Raw genomic sequence first — 6,565 nt, forward strand, 5'->3', positions numbered from 1 at the left:
TTAAATAAATAAAATCTACCAGCTCAATCAGGCTAAAAGCTAAAGGACGAGGGCTGCCAGCCCTTTGCGAGCCGGCGCTGCTCCCGGCGCCCAGGCGAGCCCGGCCACCGCCGCTCGGCTCCCGGGAGCTGCCCGCTCCCTCCCGCCTCCTGCCTAACGAGAAACGGGCCCGGGTGTGCTCTGCCCGCCCCGACGGGGCTGGGGAAGGTGGGGAGAAATATTTTCTCCGTCCCCAGCCCCTCGGTGCCATCCCCGCGGCCCGGAGCCGCTCGGGAGGGGACTTGGCCGGGGTTTATTTTAATCCATCCTGGAGAGAGCGGGGGGAAAAAATTGCCATGAATGGGATCTCCTTAATTTTACGGCCTTGGATTTTCTCCTAATTTATCGGTTTCGCTGTTAGGGTGGTCGCCGCTGGAATGCTGGCGGCTGGGGCGGGGGAAGTCGCCCGTGCTCCCCGCTGCCTCGGAGGGCAGCGCGGGGCTGCGGGCACGGTGGCACCGGGCGGGCACGGGGGCTGGCCTGGCCCGGGGACCGGCCTGGCTTTACCCGCACGGGGAGGCCCCGTTACTCACCGCGGGGCCCCGGTGGCGGGGAGAAGCCAGGGGAGCCGCCGAGAGCTTTCCCCGCTGCCGGGGCCGTTTCGGCGGCGATGCGGCCCCGCTCCAGCCCCGCAGTCCCTGCGGCGGCGGCCAGCGGGCCCAGCCGGGCAGAGCCAGCCCCGCCAAGGCGCAGCTCTGCCCGGCTGCCGCCGTGCGAGGTCCCCCGCCCGCCGTGCCGAGCCCCCGGGCCGCCGTGCCGCTCAGGAGAGGATGCTGCGGGTGAGCCACCGCACCTCGCCAGGCTTCTCGGGCTGGAGACCAGATCCCCTCTCTCTGCCGGCCAAAGGAGGTGATTTTCTTGGCAGAAATAGATATGATTATATTGTTCTTCCCTGCGCCTTTTCGGCAATGTTTTGCTCTGCTCGGAGCTCTCGCCTTGACCCTCTCTCTCCGTGCAGGCAGAGCCCCAGTATGCGGGAGAGAATACCATGCGCCCGGGGAATTTTTTGTTTTGGTTTTGTTTTTTTTTTGTGGGCTTTCTTTTTGGCTCAATTTTAGCAGGATGCCTACAAAATGGCTCCTTGGCACAGCGCAAAGCACCACCGAGAAGCCTGGAGAGAGGGATCGGCGGGGCTGCCCTGGCCCCGCAGCTCCGATGGCATCACCCGCGGCCAGCTCGCTCCTCCTGCCTCGGGCCGCCCGAGGAGCCGCGGGACTCGGCTCCATCGGCACGGGAGAGCAGCCCCCAGGGCGGCGGGCGGCCCGACGGGACGGGGAGGCACGGGGAGGCACGGGAGGCACGGCTGCCGGCGGGGCTCTGGCCATGGTGCTGCACCGGCCCCGGCCCCGCTGCCGCTCGCTCCTCGGTGACCCCGGCGCCAGGCGAGGCGGGCGGCCCCGCTGGCCGCACCTCGGAAGAGCCCGGTCACCAGGCCGCCCCTGAATTATTTAACGTGATCGCCCAGGAACGAGTCCGCTGCCTTCCCCTCTTCTACGTCCTGCACGTCTGACGTCACTTTTCTTTAATTAGGAGAAGTTATTTTTAGCCAACCTGGAGTAACCCCCCACGCCTCGCAGCCTCGAGCTGCATCTTCTCCTAATTGTTTTTTTGGGGTTGGTTTTTCTTTTCTTTTTTTTCCTTTTTTTTTTTTTTTTTTTGGGAGGGGTGCTTTTCCCCTCACCATCGGGGCTTGGCAAAGAAGCGGCAGCTCCCGACGGGCGTGAAGGAAACGCGTCGCTTTGTTTAGTAATTAAAAGCCGCCTCTGAGCAAGCCCCGGCGCCGAAAAGGGAAAGCGGCTGCGTCTCACCCCCGGCTCCTCTGTTCTCTCCGGCCGTCGGGGCCGGGACCCCGGTGGGGACCGCCCCGGACCCTCCTCGCCCGGCGGGGACAGGCGCTGCCCGTCCCGGGGCCGGGGGTGGAGGCACGTCGAAGGGATCCGGCCAGGTGCAGACTCTCAAGCCACCTGCACTGCTATGATTCGGGTTTCCTTAAGGCTGAGGCCTAAAATGCGTTTCACTTCCAGGGTGATACAGGGGAAAAAAAAAACAAAACAAAACAAAACACAAAAGCCAAACAGCAATCCCTGAGGAAATAAACAGTCGTGGGGAGGCAGGGATCAAAAAGGAAGAAAGAATGGGGGGAAAATAGGAAATTTTAAAAATGAGAATGAAAACAGAAAGAAAAATAAAATTATAATAAACAAGGATGACATAAAATAAAAATGCTTTTTCCCCCCTTTTTTTTTTTTTTTTTTTTTTTTTTTTTTTTTTTTTAGCAAAGGATGTGCATACAGCAAATGAAAAATGAAAAAATCCACCAGCAGCAGAAGCCGGTGGCAGACCAGGGCACAAGCAGCGGTAGCCTCGTTGCTTGTCCTCAGGGGTAAACCCGATCAGGGGAGCGGGACGCCCCGATGTCCTCCCCCCATCCCTAAAAACAGGCCCTGCAGCAGCACCCGCTGCACCGGGAGGACGAACTTCCTCGGGAGCCAGAGATTTCTCCCGCGGCCTAAAGCCTGGGTGTCCCGGGAGGCTCGGCCTCATCCGGGCGTTTTGGCCGGTGCCGCTTCTCCGACCGGCGAGAGCGGAGGTTTGGGGGAAACCCGGCACCCCCCGGCAGCGCTCGGCCCCAGCTCCCGCCGTCCCGTCGGGGCTCAGCCCGCCCCGGGCCCCTCTCCCGAGCTGCACCGTCCGGGCATCCGGGGAGAAGCTGCCGGAGCAGACGCTCCCGGCAGCAGAAGGTGCGGAAGGTGCCGGGTGTTCCCCCCGTGCCCCGCCAAGGGTGACCGGGGCCGGGCGGCGCCGCGGGGCGGTCCCGGTCCCGCGCGGTGCCGGCACCTGGAGGAGCCCAACTTCCCGGCGGGGACCGGCCCAACTTCGCATCCCCCCTTCCTCTGTCCCTGCCTCCCTCCTCCCTCCACACAGCCGGTGTGTCCCCCCCGGAGGAGACTGTCCCCCCGCACGCTCCCGCCTCCCCGGGGCCGCCCCGCCGAGGCGGCGATGCCCGGCCGCGACACTCACTCTGCTGCCGTGCGGAGGGCAGGACACGGTCCCGGGAGAAGCGGGCGGCGGGGCCATTCCCCTCCCCGGGGCGGGCGGAGGGGCGGGCTGGGCTGCCCCCGGCCGAGCGGCGGTCCCCGCAGCCCCCAGCCCCGGGCGCGGGCCGGCGGGGGCGGCGGAGGCGGCGCTGCCCCGGCTCCGTGCGTCTTCCCGGCTGCTGCCGGTGCCGGCTCTGGTCGCTGGCCGGGAGCTGCCGCCGCCGGCAGGCTCTGCCCGCACTGACGTCAGCCCGGCAGCCGCCTATTCACTCCAACCATGGCGGAGAGGAGGAGGAGGAGGGAGAGGGGGAGGGGAGGAGGCGGTGGGAGGGAGGGGGAGAGGAGGAGGACGGGAGGAAGGCGGCGGTGGCGGCGGGGGCTGGTGGCTGGCAGGCTCCGCCGAGCAGAAAGCGCAGCCCCTGCGCCTCACCCCTTAATTACCCCCCGAGGATGGGGCTGCGCGGGGGAGGGGGGCCGTGTACCCCCCTTTCCCCCCGGAGAGCCCCTCTGCCTCCCGCTGCCCCGGGGCCGCCGTCGCTCACCTGGCCGCCCCACCGGGCACCCCACTCTTTCCCCGGCCCCGGGAAGCGCTTCTCCGGGGGGGGAGAGCGGGGCCAGCTCCCCCCACACCCCGCCACCCGACTCCCCTCTCGGCGGTGCCCCCCATTCCTTGAGGAGCGGGCAGGGAAAGGGCTGAGGCCGCCCCCAAACCTCCCCCGGCCCGGGCAGCTCCCACCGCCCCCCGGGCGCCTTCCCGGCCCCGCACCGCTGTCCAAATGCTGAAAGGACCCGCCACTGCCCGGCCCGGCTCGGCCCGGCACGGCACGGCACGGCCCGGCACGGCACGGCACGGCACGGCACGGCACGGCCCGCCTGCGGGGCACAGGCTGCTCCCGGGCCGAGCCCCCGGCCCTGGACAAGGGGTCCCTCCTGTAGCCGTGCCGGGCCGTGCCGTGCCGTGCCAAATCTTCCCCGACGGCCAGGCCGAGCCCGGCTCGCCCCGACAGCCGCAGCTCGGTGGCACAGCGAGCTGGAGCGGGGGCGCGGGCACGGCCGGCGCGTCCCTCTCCTCTCCCCTCCGCCTCTGCCTCCTTCCCCTCTTTACAGAGCCACACACCGCCTGCAGCCTCTGCTGTAAGGCTCCAAAAGCCCTCCCCAAAAACCCACAACCCCCCCACACCCCAATCCCTCCTGGCACACCTTTACTCCGCTTCCGACCTCTCCTCTTCCTTCCTGCGTTTAACCTGGCTCCTAATTTTTATCTCCGATTCACTCCACCGATGCCCCGGAGCGGCTCTGGGGAGTCTCTCGCCGCCCCGATGAATACACAGGGATCCCCAGACAGGTTTTCTATGTAGGAAAAAATAAACCGATCGAGCCCGAGAGATCTGCAACAGCCGAACACGCCGCCTCGCCTTTACATTCGTGTTTTTAAATTCCCCCGTTATTTTCCTTTTTTGCATCTGCGAGTTGCCACGAAAGGAATTACAACCCCAAATGCCACCGCCAGCAGAAATCGGAGCTCGTTGCCAAATTCCGTAGTATTTTATTTTAAAAGCAATTAACACCATTAAAAAAAAAAAAAGAAGGAAAAAAAAAAGAAAGCGTGTCTTCTCCTCTTCCCGGGGAGTGTAAGAAATCCTTTTGCTCACCCAGAGTCGAAAACCTAATGGCATTGTCGTTAAACACGAAAAGGAGAATATTAAGAAATTGCAACACTCCCTCCCGAGCGCTCCCCCCCTCCCAGTTTATTTGCCCTAATAATTAATTCACAAGAGCTTAACTTCGGTGTAACCCCGGCGGTCTTTTCATTAAAAAATCCCCGCGTTTCCTATTGAATTAGCTCTGCTCCATTGTCGCTGAAATGAAGACGCCAAACCAACTTTTACCCTGAGCATTTTCTCACCAGCCCAAAGAAAAGTCTCTCTCCTTTTTCTTTTCTGATTTTTTTTCTTTTTTTAATTCAAGCACCCAGGCGATGGACGTGTCCTGCAATTTAACTACTTTCAAATTCTTTGTTCGGGTCCCACCGGGGCTCTATTGTCACCCTATTGAGAGAGCTTATTGCCAAGTCAAGCCTGAGCGAATTGAGACACGCACGGGAGGAGCCCCGGGGGCTGGGAGCGGGATCCGTGGGCTGCTCGGGCCCGGGGGGACCCCGAGCCGGCCCCGAGGGAGCGGGCACGGAGCGGGGCAGGGGCTGCCGGCAGCGCCGGGCCGGGATAAGCGGCACCGATTCCACAGAGCAGCCCCGCAGAGCCCGCTGGGTGTGATGGGGCAGCCCCGGGAATGGGCTCCCCCCGGGATCGGGCTCCCCGGAACCCTCAAAGCATCCCCGCAGCAGCGCCCCGGCTCAGGTACCACGGCTGCGGGCAGGAGAGGGGCTTACCTCGGATGCCCGCGGTGCCGCCAGCTTCCCTCCTGCGCTGGTTCTCCCGTAATCCCGAAAAGGAGGGTCCTCCTCTGCTGTCATCCCACCCCCGACCCCTCCAGCTCGGAGCCGGCTCCCGCCTGTCTCCTGTCGCCCTCTTCAGCGCTCACTTTGGGAGCTCCGGGGCTCGCTTCCCGAGCGGGGAAAGAGCGGGATGCTGGGGTGCTTTGCTTCTCTCTTTTCCTTCCCTCTCTCCCGACTCCTCCCCGGCCTGAAAAGGGGGTTGCGAGCTGGAATAGGGGGGTACGAGCTTCACGGGAGGGTTATTTCAGGAGAAAAAGAAGTTGAAAGAGCAGTGCTGGGCACGGATTCCCACGTAAGCCCGTACGTCACCTATAAAAATTGCCCGTTTCTCCCCTTTCTTGGCTCCGGGGGGGCAGCTGAGACATCTCTACCTGTGGAGGGAGGGGGTGAATCACCGTTCAAGCCGGCACCCCGTTAAAAACCTCCTGCTCCAGCTGGCAGGGGAGAGCAGAACCGGGGGATGCTGGAAAGCAGGAGCTGCCTCTCTGCATCATCGCCCGCTGCCCCGTGGTGATGTTTGGCCTCCCCCTGCTCGCCCAAAACACCCATCTGGAGCCTTGCTCAGCCTCTGGATGCCGGGGAGAGAAGGGGCTTCTCGGCATTCCAGGCGGATGGCACGGGGAGGGCCGCGGCGGGGACAGGGGTGCACTGCGGCCATCGCTTCCCTCTTCGCCCCGTCCTCCTCTTGTGACCATCGGCGTCTCCGCCGTGTCCCGGGGGAAGAGGAAGCCCTTGACCCCTGGCCCCAGGGGCAACGGGGTTAAACAAAGTCCCACCGCCCCATTATCCGACAGACAGCACTGAGCTCCCGGCGGGGAGCGGGGTCTCCAAGAAGCTGGCGAGGAGTCGCAGCTCCCACCGCCGGTACCGGACCCCGACGGGGCGCACCTGGATGGGGATGCTTCTCTGCACGACAGACAGACATAAAACCAAAAAACCTAGGGAGTGAAAAAAAAAAAAAAAAAAAAAAAAAGACGCTACACACTCCATTCCGACTTATGCATTGCAGCCAGCTCTGCTGAAGCGGCGGATT

This window comes from Passer montanus, unplaced genomic scaffold (assembly GCF_014805655.1).
Source record: "Passer montanus isolate IOZ18808 unplaced genomic scaffold, ASM1480565v1 scaffold5, whole genome shotgun sequence".
NCBI lineage: Eukaryota > Metazoa > Chordata > Aves > Passeriformes > Passeridae > Passer > Passer montanus.